General features: G+C 37.2%; 1 protein-coding gene across 6 annotated transcripts in view; it reads right to left on the bottom strand.

Moving 5' to 3' along the window:
• The window catches only part of SCN1A (sodium voltage-gated channel alpha subunit 1), an 88,911-nt gene that overhangs the window by 30,132 nt on the left and 44,895 nt on the right, over window positions 1–13,884 (bottom strand). The window lies entirely within an intron of this gene.

Raw genomic sequence — 13,884 nt, 5'->3', positions numbered from 1 at the left:
ACTGAGGAAACCAGATCTGAAAGAGACACGTGCACCCCAATGTTCATCGCAGCACTGTTTATAATAGCCAGGACATGGAAGCAACCTAGATGCCCATCAGCAGATGAATGGATAAGGAAGCTGTGGTACATATACACCATGGAATATTACTCAGACATTAAAAAGAATTCATTTGAATCAGTCCTAATGAGATGGATGAAACTGGAGCCCATTATACAGAGTGAAGTAAGCCAGAAAGATAAAGACCAATACAGTATACTAACACATATATATGGAATTTAGAAAGATGGTAATGATAACCCTATATGCAAAACAGAAAAAGAGACACAAATGTACAGAACAGACTTTTGGACTCTGTGGGAGAAGGCGAGGGTGGGATGTTTCGAGAGAACAGCATCGAAACATGTATATTATCTATAGTGAAACAGATCACCAGCCCAGGTTGGATGCATGAGACAAGTGCTCGGGCCTGGTGCACTGGGAAGACCCAGAGGGATCAGGTGGGGAGGGAGGTGGGAGTGGGGATCGGGATGGGGTATACATGTAACTCCATGGCTGATTCGTGTCAATGTATGACAAAACCCACTTCAATATTGTAAAGTAATTAGCCTCCAACTAATAAAAATAAATGAAAAAAGAAATCAACCCTGAATATTCATTTGAAGGACTGATGCTGAAGCTGAAGCTTCAATACTCTGGCCACCTGATGCAAAGAGCCGATTCATTGGAAAAGACTCTAATGCTGGGAATAATTGAGGGCAGGAGAAGAAGTGGGCCACAGAGGACGAGTTGGTTGGATGGCATCACTGACTCAATGGACATGAGTTTGAGTAAACTGGGAGTTAGTGAAGAACAGGGAAGCCTGGCATGCTGCAGTTCCATGGGGTTGCAAAGAGCTGGACACAACTGAGTGACTGAACAACAACATTCTTAAGAATATTCTTAAAAATTAGCTACTCTTGTTTTAAAATCAAGTTTTATAATATATTACCAGTTATTATACTTCAAGGTATATTTCCCCTTTAATGCATACAGTTTGGAATCAATCTGGGAGAAATTTTTAAAGGATATAAAAGATTATTAAATGCCCATTATTAGTACTACAATGGAAGATGTGCTCTTAGAAATTCCCCAGGTTTACACAAGTGATTCTTTAGATGTTTATAAATTAATTTCCAAACACAATTTAAGCAATATAAGTATATCCCATGGTTTGTTTGGACTATGGCAGGAAAGCAGAAGTATGTCTAGTGTCATTGAAACTCAACATATCCCAATTAAAGGCATAACTTCTTTTTCCTCTCTTAAATGTACTTTTAAAACTAAGTTCCTGATTCTGTTTGAAATATCTTTCAGCATATTTCAAAATCATCCTAGACTCAAAATCATCTTGCTTACTCTAATTTATTTCAAATATTGACAGTGAAGTCAAATTTAATTATACCTTTGAAATACTCTGTTCTCAGTTTCATCTTCCTGATTCCTAGGAATGCTCTATTCACTCTTGTCACTTCTTTTTTGGACAGCTATAAACAATAAATTCACCATTTATTCTAGCCTTACCTAATATTAGACCCCTGTGAACCACAAAGGCCTGAATTATGCTAGTTACCCAATAAATATCTGGTGAACGAATGAGTGCCTCTGCTTTAGTTATTACTACCAAATGAAGTTTCTGTCTCCAGCTTGGCTTTCCAACCAAATTTCCCAGATCTGTCTTTCACAGAAGCTGTACTTTAGTCATGGTGAACTTCTTTAATGTTCTCTGGATTTTAGTAATATAGTGGTTTTTGCCCATCATTTTGGATGAATAATAATTACTCTATCCTCACCACTTTATCTGCAGAACTCTTTGGGCACAGACTGCTTTTTATCTAGCCCACTTCCATGCTAATTGACTTACCAAACGAACAATGCTTGGCATTTTCGCTGTAAAACACAGTGACCGATACCAGTAATATGCTATTTTCTCAGTAATATGCTATTTTCTACAGTTGCCTACATTGTAGTACATCTCTGCTTCCACCTGGTGAGTTGTATGCTTATCAAAAATAATCTGTTTGTTTTCAAATCAATCTGTACTATTGTAAATTAATGTATTATAATTATGGAATTTACTCGTGCTTAATTTGATAAAATGAGTTTGAAAACAAAGTTACTGTATTCATAAAAACTAAATTGAAATCACTGCATAAAATTAATAAAGGCACATCCCTCAAATGTATACAAACACATAAAGAAAAGCTTGTTTAAGTTGCTGTGTAACACAGGGAGCCCAACCTGGTGCTCTGTGATGACCTAGAGTGGTGGGATGGGGGTAAGGAGGGAGGTTCAAGAAGGAGGGATATATGTATAATTATGGCTGATTCACATTGTTGTATGGCAGAAACCAACAACACTGTAAAGCAATTTTCTTCCAATTAAAAAACAAATTAAAACATAGCTTGTTGTAAAATTAGGTGTGAATAGGTTATTTTTAAAAAGGTACATCATGAGAAGCACTGGGCTGGAGGAAGCACAAGCTGGAATCAAGATTGCTGGGAGAAATATCATAACCTCAGATATGCAGATGACACCACCCTTATGGTAGAAAGTGAAGAACTAGAGAGCCTCTTGATGAAAGTGAAAGAGGAGAGTGAAAAACTTGGCTTAAAGCTCAACATTCAGAAAACTAAGATCATGGCATCCGGTCCCATCACTTTATGGCAAATAGATGAGGAAACAGTGGAAACAGTGGCTGACTTTATTTTTCTGGGCTCCAAAATCACTGCAGATGGTGACTGCAGTCATGAAATTAAAAGACGCTTACTCCTTGGAAGGAAAGTTATGACCAACCTAGACAGCATATTAAAAAGCAGAGACATTACTTTGCCAACAATGGTCCATCTAGTCAAGGCTATGGTTTTCCAGTGGTCATGTATGAACGTGAGAGTTGGACTATAAAGAAAGTTGAGCACCAAAGAATTGATGCTTTTGAACTGTGGTGTTGGAAAAGACTCTTAAGAGTCCCTTGGACTGCAAGGAGATCAAACCAGTCCATCCTAAAGGAGATCAGTCCTGGGTGTTCACTGGAAGGACTGATGTTGAAGCTGAAACTCCAATATTTTGGCCACCTGATGCAAAGAGCTGAGTCATTTGAAAAGACCCTGATGCTGAGAGATTGAGGGCAGGAGGAGAAGGGGACGACAGAGGATGAGATGGTTGGATGGCATCATCGACTCGATGGACATGGGTTTGGGTGGACTCCGGGAGTTGGTGGTGGACAGGGAGGCCTGGCATACTGCAGTACATGGGGTGGCAAAGAGTCGGACACGACTGAGTGACTGAACTGAACTGAAAAAGGGTATGCTGTTGTTCAGTTGCCCAGTCATGTCCGACTCTTTGTGACCCCATGGACTGCAGCACGTCAGGCCTCCCTGTCCCTCACCATCTCCTGGAGTTTGCCCAAGTTCATGTTCATTGCATTGGTGATGCCATTCAGCCATCTTATCCTCTGATGCCCTTTTCACCTTCTGCCATCAATCCTTCCCTGCATTAGGGACTTTTCCAATGCATCATCTGTTCGCATCAGATGACAAAAATACTGGAGTTTCAGCTTCAGCATCAGTTTCCCCAGTGAATATTTAGGGTTGATTTCCCTTAAGATTGACTGGTTTGACCTCCTTGCTGTCCACAGGACATTCAGGAGTCTTCTCCAGCACCACAGTGTGAAAGCATTAATTCTTTGACATTCTGCCTTCTTTACGGTCCAGCTCTCACAACCGTACATGACCACTGGGAAGACCATAGCCCTAACCATATGAATCTTTGTCAGCAGAGTAACGTCTCTGCTTTTCAACACAGCGTTTAGGTTTGTCATCACTTTCCTGCCAAGAAGCAATCATCTTCTGATTTCATGGCTGCAGTCACCATACACAGTGATTTTGGAGCCCAAGAAAGAGGAAATCTGTTACTACTTCCACCTTTTCCCCTTTTATTTGCCATGAAGTAATGGGGGTGGATCCCATGATCTTAGTTTTTCTAATATTTAGTCTTAAGCCAGTTTTTCACTCTCCTCCTTCACACTCCTCATGAGTCTCTTTAGTTCCTCTTCACTTTCTGCCATTAGAGTGGTATCAGCCCCATATCTGAGGTTGTTAATGTTTCTCCCGTCTGTCTTGATTCCAGCTTGTTACTCATCCAGCCTGGCATTTCTCATGATGTGCCCAACGTATAAGTTAAACAAACGGTAATAGCAGGCAGCCCTGTCGTACACCTTTCTAGTTGTGAACCAATCAGTGTTCTATACGAGGTTCTAACTGTTGCTTCTTGGCCCAAATACAGGTTTCTCGGGAGACAAGTAAGATGGTCTGGTATTCCCATCTCTCTAAGAGCTTTCCACAGTTTGTCATGATCCACACAGTTAAAGGCTTCAGCATAGTTGACGAAAGAGAGAGAGAAATGTTTTTTTCTGAGATTCCCTTGCTTTCTCTATAATCTAGCAAATGCTGGCAATTTGATCTCTAGTTCCTCTTCCTTTTTAAAACCCAGCTTGGACATCTGGAAGTTCTTGGTTCCCATAATGCTGACATCTAGCACGCAAGATTTTAAGTATGTCCTTACTAGCATGGGTGATGAGTGATGAGGATTGACTTTTTCCAGTCCTGTGGCCACTGCTGGGTCTTCCAGATTTGCTGACATAATGAACGCAAAACCTTGATGATATCATCCTTTAGGGATCTGAATAGCTCTGCTGAAATTTCATCGCATCCACTAGTTTTATTAACAACAGTGCTTCTTAAGGTCCACTTGACTTTGCACTCTAGACAGAATGTCTGGCTTTGGATGACTAACCACACCATTGTAGTATATGGGATATAAATTTCTGGAACGATGCTAAATTCAGAGTGCTTTATAAAGTTTTTTATAATCTTTGTCTTCTGAAAAAACCTCAACTAGAATCACAGATGATGAATTACAGATGTAGCTCATGATAAGCAATGATGTAGAACTTGAAACAGTGAGCCCAGGCTTGAACAAGAGGCCCACAGAGATATTTTAATGTAAGTATGTATCATTTTTCAAAATGAAGCAGTTTAATATTTGGGATCCAAAAGGAGCATTTCAGGAATGGGACATGATTACAAATTAGATTTTTAAATTTAGTATTCATATATGGTTTAAATATGTCCCCCAAACAACATTTTGCAAAAGAAGCCTGGTAAGCCACACCCTGGCTGACCCCTGGGATAGACCCTGATTCTCACACTAGTGAGGGAAACTTGCCCCAACTTTAAATCATACTGACATCAGATAAAGTGACATGTGAATGTTAGAAAAAACAAACCACAGGCAGTGGACTCAAGCCAGCTCATCTACTCTAGATAAACTATGCTACCCCAAGAAAAATTTTAGTGTTTTTTCTTTAAGTTTGTACATAATGGAAATAAATAGAATTAGTGTGAAAAAGAAAAGAAAGACAAACAAAACTGATAGAGAAAGACTGAGCTGAGAAGCATGCCTAGACAACACAGAGGAGGCAGCAAGGGTTTAGACTGATGAACCAAATAAAGAACATTAGTAGGTAAATTTGAAATTAAAAAATAAATAATAAATGTATTAAACAAAAATAGATTAAATAACAGCATTATAAACTGAACCCAAGCTTGTTGAGTCATTGGCATCATCTTATGATCCTGCTGGTAATACTAAAGTTTGTATGTTTTATTGATTTTTTTCCTAAGAACCACCTACTACACTAATATTATCTGCTACATTAATTTCTCTTTATTTATGTTCCCTTTGTTGTGTTGTTCTATTTCTAATTTCTCAAATTAAGTTCTATGTCATGTTCTTTCATTCTTTCTTGGTCATCTGTGTTAACAGATATTCAGAGGGTGTTTGGTCCAATTTCATAGATTTTTGAGAGAAAAAGTTCTTAGTTTCTAAACAGTTATTAATATATTTTATTTTCTACTTAACCTAATATTTGCTTGGGAGGAAACTCTTAAATTCTCAAATGGTTATATTTTTTCTGTTATTTTATTATTAATTTCTAGTTTTAACTGCATTGTGATTAGACAATAACCCTAAATGACATCTTCTATCTTGAATTTATTGTGATAATAACCCCACAACGTTTGCTTGTTTGAATTTATTGAGGCTTACTTTGAAACCTAGTACATTATTAATTTATATAAATACACCATGGGCTATTGAAAATAAGAATTCTCTGTACATATAGTTTTTCTAGATAACATTTATAACATTTTACTATTTATATTATTCAAATGATCGACATCCTTATTTTTCTTTGATTCATTACAGACCAAAAGAATAGTATTAAAACTCTCACAACCACTATACTTTTTCAGTGTATTTTTATATTTATCATTGTTGAAATCAAAGATAATGTGGTTCTGAATCCTTTATTTAGTTGGAGTAAAAACACTATTACTCATAAGGGAAGGAAAAAATTTTTAGACCTGAGATATTAATTCAGATAAACATGAGATACGAATTCAGATAAACTACAAAATAAGTTGGATAACAACAAAATTAAAATTTTCAAATAAGTACTTGTATTGAATTAAAAACAATAAAACAATTAATTTTTCCTTTTTTGTTCTTACATTGAAGTTCACTTTTATTTTGAAATTCATCATTCACATAATAAAGCAATTGGTTCTCATGGCCTTTGGGATTAATAGACTATTTTAAGTATTGAGTTTTATGTTTATTAAGCCATTAATTGACCTTTAATTTGCTCATTTCCAATTGGGCTAGTTCATTTAAAAATATATTTTCACATGTAACTCTTAATGGCTCAATTGTATACTGACTTATTGTCCATATATGCTTGGCAGGATGACAATAAATGAACAGAGAGAATGAAAGAACTACATCGCATCTGAAGCATCCACTTTGCCTTGTATACAAGGGCATTCAATAACCACTTAATAACTACTATCCTGATGGGAAGAGCATTTTTCCTCCTCAGTGGATTTATGCAACATTTCTTGCTTTTTAAAAAATATTTTCTACTATAGCAAATGATTTTGACCTTGAGGATGAAACAAAACAAAGCAAAGCAAACAGTACTCTCCACAATATTTCTTAGAGTAAGTGGTCGCAATTCTTTTGGTTATTGTTCTCTGACTTGATCTTAGCATGTTTATACTGTTATTTTAGACTTAGTTTGTTACAGGGAGCTTATTTATAGGGTGTAATAGAATTTCAACTTATAATGTGAGAAAATATTTTAAAAATAAATCTGGAATTTAAGGGTCAAAAGGATACAGAATATGTGTATAATACATGTTTTTTATTTTTGAAAAAATATTTTAAAAGCTGGCATATACTATTTTAAAGGTGAGAATTTTACTGTTATTATATGTATTCATATTAACATATATATTTAAGATATTTATCTTAAATCATATAGTTGAGATGCTCAACATCAAAAATATCAATATTAATATTTGTGTACACTGTGCATTAGTAAATATTTCTAGTGTACACTAACCATATTAAAAATTAAAGTGACTTCTATTAAACACTTTCATCAAAGCAACAGTGTCAAAGGAACAGATTCTGTACTGAGATTTAGAATTTCCATAGGGAAGTTATGGAAAAATCAAATACTAACTCTTTAGTTTCCTTATCATCCCTAAACTCAGATGATTTCTTCAAGATTTATGTTGTAATGACAGTCTTCAGTTGATTACTCATATTCAATACATATAAAATTTTCTTATTAATTGTGAAATCTTCTGTTAGTCAAACATTTGCCTTATGTACCGGTGAAGGTGAAGAAACATCAATCTAATATTCTTTGAATTGGGCTTCCTAGGTAGCACTAGTGGTAAAGAATCTGCCTGCCAAAGCAGGAAAAGCAAGAGACAGGTTTAATCCCTGGGTGGGAAGATGCCCAGGAGGAGGAAAATGGCAACCCACTCCAGTATTCTTGCCTGAAAAATTTCATGGACAAGAAGAGCCCAGATGGCTACCTTCCATGCGCTCGTAAGGAGTTGGGCATGACTCAATGACTGAACATACAGCACATACTCTGAATTCTGCTTTAATGTATGTCAAACTAATAAGATGGAGGCAATCCCTGCTGTAGAGACCATGAGGTAAAGAGATGGTCTACACAAAAAAGCTGGAGGCATATATACCTATCTTCCAGTAGATTCTTAATATCTCCAGATATATTGTCTGCTATTTTTCTATTGGGGAAAATTATGTTATCATGGTGTTCATAAATTTGGATATTTGCAGAAGTCTTGGTATATATCCATTTGATTCAAGATTAACCAAAGACTTCCTATTCTTATTTCTTTATTTAACATGCATTTACTGGATACTTACTGTATTCTAGAGACTAGGATAAATGTGGGGCATATTATGTTAAATGAAATGAGCTTAATCCTTGTTCTTAGACACATTTTAAAACTGATTATTGTCCACATAAGGCATTCCCTGTAGACCTTTATATGGTAGCACAAATTTAACTTGCTGATATTCAGCAGTATGTAACAGATTGAAATGATCATGTGTTCTTCAACTTATATCATGCATAATAAAGATAAAAGTATTAGATGAGGAAATATCAGCAAAACAGTAAGTAAATATTTATCACTGGGAGGACAAGTGGGATCTACTTGTTCATTAGGATCAATGAACTGTTCACTACTCATTTACTCGTTTATTTAGTAAACATTTTGTATACGCTGAAGACTTAAGGTGAATAATACATGGTTGGTGTTTTTCCTATTCTCAAAGACTTCATAAACTAACAATGCAACCACAGAAGTGCTTCCTAATTATCTGGAGGATTCCTGTAGGTGGGATTAAATGCAGAAAGGTATATTCCTAAAGCACAACTTTGAGTGCCCATAATTTGAGAGAATAAGAGCTCTGTAATTGGCAGATCTCTACAGATTAGTGTGGTATGCAGAAGCAAATCAGTCTAAATTATAGGCCAGCAAAGGAGGAATAGGACCCTCCAGGACTGATGGAGATTCAGATTCTCCTGGCTATATCATTAACCTGTGCCAGGTGACAAGGGCTTGGTATTCAATACCAACTCTATAGTGAACACTTATTAGTTTGTCAGTAAACAGTATTATTCAATTCAAAGAGATACCAGAGATAGTATACTTTCAGACATTGTTAAGGTAATGGTTCAAAACATAAACTGCAGCTCACTTCCTGGATTCTAGGCCAGGATCAATCTTTACTACCTGTATGACCTTGGCAAGTTACTTAAACTCTTTGTGTTCAATTTTCTTATTTGTAAGATTAGAATAATAGTATCTATCTCATGGTGTGAAGACTGAATGAGATAATGCTATGTGTAAAGCCCTAAAAACAGTGTTTTGTCTATGGTGAGCAGACAACAAATGACATGTTATTAACATGATCTGAATTACAAAGACTCAAACGACAGTTTTACTTCATTCTGGCACACACTCATTGCTAAAATAAGGGTACTTTCCCCAACTATGCTACTAATATGTTGTTTTTATTCCAAAGAGACATAAGTTTAATAACTCAATTGATTTTAAAAGTATTTATTTAAGCAGATTTAGGGTAGTAATTACACCATCACTACCTTTTATTTTTGAGTCCTTTTAACTTCTGAACAGCTTTTAGATTCTCATAAGATTCCTATAAGCACTACAGGACATATATACTCATATTATAACTAGGAAACTGGATAATATACAATCAGTGATTGCCCATAATAGAGTTAAGACCAACATACTCTTACTTTAGGATCCATACAAATCAACCTAAACTCAAAAAGATATTGAGCCCTTATTATGTATGCAACATTGTACTAGGTGCTTCAGAGGATTAAAATTATATAAAATACAATCCATTGCCTAAGGAATTACTTTCTAATTGGGGAGATATGATTTTATTTGCCTTTTGCACAGTCTCAGCAATTTTGCCTCGATTTCAGAAATCTGTCAGGGCACAATCCATGAAAAACAGAATTGATAAACTAGGCTTCATTAAAACTAAAAATATCTGCTCTGTGAAAGGCATTATCAAGAGAGTGAGAAGAGAAGCCATAGATTAGGAGAAAATCTTTGCAAAAATGAAGCTGGGAAAGGACTGTTACTCACAATGCACAAAGAATTCTCAAAACTCAACAATAAGAAAACAACTTGATTAAAAAAAAAATCAAACAGGTCAAAGTTCTCAACAGATACCTCATCAAAGAAGACAAACAGATGACAAAGCAGCATATGGAAAGATCCTCCACATCATATGTCTTCACAAAATGTAAATTAAAAAACAATGTTCAATGCAGGACTATTCACAGTAGCTAGGACATGGAAGCAACCAAGTTGTCCATCAACAGATGAATGGATAAAGAAGCTGTGGTCAGTAGTTCAGTTCAGTTGCTCAGTCAAGTCCAACTCTTTGCGAGCCCATGAACTGCAGCACTCCAGGCATCCTAGTCTATCACCAACTCCCAGAGTTTACTCAAATTCATGTCCATTGAGTCAGTGATGCCATCCAACCATCTCATCCTCTGTCATCCCCTTATCCTCCCACCTTCAGTCTTTCCCAGCATCAGGATCTTTTCAAATGAGTCAGTTCTCCACATCAGGTAGCCGAAGTATTGGAGTTTCAGCTTCAGCATCAGTCCTTCCAATGAATATGCAAGACTGATTACCTTTAAGATGGACTGGTTGAATCTCCTTGCTGTTCAAGGAACTCTCGAGAGTCTTCTCCAACACCACAGTTCAAAAGCATTAATTCTTCTGCCTCAGCTTTCTTTGTAGTCTAACTTTCACATCTATACATGACTACTGGAAAAACCATAGCCTTGACTAGACGGACCTTTGTTGGCAAAGTAATGGCACATATATACAATGGAAACTGTGGTACATATATACAATGGAATAATACTCAGTCATAAAAAGGAATGCATTTGATTCAGTTCTAATGAGGTGGATGAACCTACAGCCTACAGAGTGAAGTAAGTAGAAAGAGAAAAAACAGCTACTGTATATTTATATGGTATCTAGAAATATGGTCCTGATGAACCTATTGCAGGGTAGCAATGGAGATGCAGACATAGAGAACAGACCTGTGGACACGGGGATGGGGGGAAGGAGAGGGTGAGATGAATGGGGAAAGCAGCATGGAAATAGATACACAACCATATGTAAAATAGACAGCGAGTGGGAATTTGCTATACGACTCGGGGAGTTCAAGCCAAGGCTCTGACAACCTAGAGGAGTGGGATGGGTTGTGAAGCGAGGTTTAATGGGAGGGGACATATGTATACCTATGGCTGATTCATGTTGTTATATAGCAGAAATCAGCACAATATTAGTTGTGGACAATTGTAATTGTCCTTCAATGAAAAATAAAGAAAACCAATGTGGTACCACTACACATATATTGAGCATCACTGACTCAATGGACATGAGTTTGAGTAGACTCTGGGAGATGGTGAAAGACAGGGAAGCCTGGTGTGCTGCAGTCCATGGGGTCACAAAGAGTTGGATGCAGCTGAGTGACTGAACAACAACACATCTACTAGAATGGCCAAAATCCTGAACACTGACAAGACCAAATGCTGTGGGGCAACAGGAGCTCTCCTTCATTGCTAGTGGCTATGAATAATCATACAGCCACTTTGAAGCCAGGTTGTAAATTCTTACAAAATAAAACTTACACTTTGCATACCATCAGCAATTGCCATTCTTGGTATTTAACCAAATGAGTTGAAATCTTATGTTCACACAAAAGCCTGCATACGACTCTGTTTATAGTAGCTTTATTCATAATGGCCAAAACTTGGAATAACCAAGATGTCCTTCAGTAAGTGAATGGATAAACAAACATCCAGACAACAAAATAGTACTTAGCACTAAAAGAAGTGAACTATCAAGCCATGAAAAGACATGGAAGAGTCTTAAATGCAGATTACTAAGTAAAGGAAGCCAGTCTGAAAAGGTTACATATTATATGACTCCAAGTATATGATAGTCTGAAAAAGGCAGAAACAGTTACAGATCAGTGCCAGAGGTTAGTATAGAGGGATGGATGAATAGAGTTCAGAGGATTTTTAGACCCATTTAAACTGCTCTGTGTGATTCAGTAACAGTCAATAAATGCCTTCAGACAGTTGTGCAGAAGAGGAGAGTGAAAAAGCTGGCTTAAAACTCAACATTCAAAAAACAAAGATCATGGCATCTGGTCCCATCACTTTATGGGAAATAGATGGCGAAACAATAGAAACAGTGATAGACTTTATTTTCTTGAGTTCCAAAATCAATGCAGATGGTGACTGCAGCCATGAAATTAAAAGACACTTGCTCCTTGGAAGAAAAACTATGACCAACCTAGACAGCATATTAAAAAGCAGAGACATTACATTGCCAACAAAGGTCTGTCTAGTCAAAGCTATGGTTTTTCCAGTAGTCACATATGGATGTGAGAGTTGGACTATAGAGAAGGCTGGGCATTGAAGAATTGATGCTTTTGAACTGTGGTGTGGGGAAAGACTCTTGAGAGTCCATTGGACTGCAAGGAGATCCAACCAGTCAATCCTAAATGAAATAAGTCCTGAATATTCATTGGAAGGACTGATGCTGAAGCTGAAACCCTAGTACTTTGGCCACTGGATGTGAAGAACTGACTCATTTGAAAAGATCCTGATACTGGGAAAGATCAAGGGCAGGAGAAGAAGGGGATGACTGAGGATAAGATGGCTGAATGGCATCACCGACTCCATGGGCATGAGTTTCAGCAATCTCTGCGAGTTGGTGATGGACAGGGAAACCTGGCCTGCTGCAGTCCATGGGGTTGCAAAGAATTGGACATGACTGAGCAACTGAACTGACTATAAAATGGATAATACCAAGAATGAATCCAAGTGTAACCTATGGACTTTGGGTGATAATGACACATCACTATAGATTCAACAAATAAAAGAAATTGGAGTATGTGGAAATTTTGCTGTCTTCCTCTCAATTTTTCTGTGAACCTGTTTTAAAGATAAAATGTTTAAATAAATTTGTAAAAATTTGGACTATGTAACCTAAGCCATCTTGCCATTTTTGAGACTTCCACACAATAAATGGGAAGTGAAGGTGTTTTGTTTTATGTTTCTTTGGAATTATCTTTTAAATCCATTCAAATTTCAGATTAATATTTCTAAGTCAGTTGCTATGGACTGAATTGTGTTCCCTCAAAATTATTATTTTGAAGCAATAACTCCCAGTGTGACTCTATTTGGAGACAGGGCTTATGAAGTAGTGATAAAGGTTAAGTGAGGTCTTGATCCAACCGCTAATCCAATGGGGATGGTGCTCTTATAAAAAGAGAGACCAGAGCTCACACCCACATGCTGAGGAAAGACCATGCGAGGACACAGTGAGAAGGCAGCTATCTGCAATGCAGAGAGAGAGCTCTCCCCAGACCTTGACCCTCCTAGCACCTTGACCTTGCACTTTCCACTCTCCAGAAATGTGAGAAAATACATTTTGATTGTTTCAGCCACCCAGTGTGTGGAGCATTGCTATGGCAGCCTGGAAGATTAACATGTAGTTCAGAAGAAAGTGTTAATTGCTGTCATGTCCAACTCTTTGCAACCCCAAGGACTGTGGCCCACCAGGCTCCTCTGACCACAGAATTCTCCAGGAAAGAATACTGGAGTGGGTAGCCATTCCTTTCTCCAGGGGATTTTCCTAACCAAGGTGTCAAACCTGCATCTCCTGCGTTGCCGGCCGATTCTTTACCATTTGAGTCACCTTAATGGAATGACATAGACTACTTCTTGTTGTTAAGTTCTCTTCCATGTATGTGAATTAGCGCAATGCAGTGTAAGATATACAGAGCTCATAGAGACTGTAAGTTCAATTCTCAGCTATA

Source organism: Dama dama, chromosome 33 (genome assembly GCF_033118175.1).
Source record: "Dama dama isolate Ldn47 chromosome 33, ASM3311817v1, whole genome shotgun sequence".
In the NCBI taxonomy this organism is placed as follows: domain Eukaryota; kingdom Metazoa; phylum Chordata; class Mammalia; order Artiodactyla; family Cervidae; genus Dama; species Dama dama.
The sequence above is the reverse complement of the archived record's forward strand: the minus strand, read 5'-3'. Positions and strand labels throughout refer to the sequence as shown.